Source organism: Gregarina niphandrodes, assembly GCF_000223845.1.
Source record: "Gregarina niphandrodes unplaced genomic scaffold scaffold00137, whole genome shotgun sequence".
Lineage (NCBI taxonomy): Eukaryota > Apicomplexa > Conoidasida > Eugregarinorida > Gregarinidae > Gregarina > Gregarina niphandrodes.
The window spans coordinates 5,799-6,530 of NW_011645901.1; the positions used below are offsets into that span (position 1 = coordinate 5,799).

Consider the following 732-nt stretch of genomic DNA (forward strand, 5'->3'; position numbering starts at 1 on the left):
TGAGGCGGAGAAAAAAAGAAAAACCGAAAACCAAGGATTTGAGATCGACACGCAGGCAACTGCACGCGTTTTCGCAAATCTGCCATCAACAAGACCCAGCATTTGACGCAGCACATGAAGTTGGCGCCCCTCTGACCCAAGACCAATCATGTGCCGTCGTCCGTCTGTCTTCGTACACACAGACCAACGAACTGTCCCCACTCCATTGGCGTGACGACGACCCCAAGCCAATAAGCTGTCATATCCACAAACGGCAACAGTCGAGCATCTCTATTGTACCAGCCGGGACTCGAACCCGGGCTTTAAGCTTGGGAAGCTTAAATTCAACCCCCTAAACTACTGGTGCAATCTTGTCCGCAACGTTTGTGGTGATTAGTCTGATGGGCGCGGGAAGGGTGCGGTCGGTATCGGCGGGGATCTTACCTGCAGTTTGGCGGCAACAAAGTTGGCGCCCACACAAGGCAGCTCGCCCCATCGAAAAGGTTTGCACCTTGTCTGCACCGTCTGATGATTAGGGCGCAACGTTGTGCTGCCTAGACCACGTTCGATCGGGTGTCTTCGCCACTCGGTAGCTGTCGGACCACCACATTTGTGACTTGCGCCAATTGGGTGATGTGTGTTGGTGCAATCATTTCTCCCCAAACTTTTGCTTCGTATCCTAGTGGTGTTGGCGTCCGTGAATGATACGGCAACCACAGTCCACGATGGGCTGTTGTCGGACACTGGGTGACG

At 53.7% G+C, this 732-nt stretch overlaps 1 non-coding gene across 1 annotated transcript; it reads right to left on the reverse strand.

The window, feature by feature from the left end:
- Nucleotides 1–274: 274 nt before the first annotated feature.
- Nucleotides 275–346, reverse strand: GNI_210710. The gene has a single exon. It is a non-coding gene; the product is annotated as a tRNA-Gly (tRNA).
- Between the last annotated feature and the right edge of the window lie 386 nt (nt 347–732).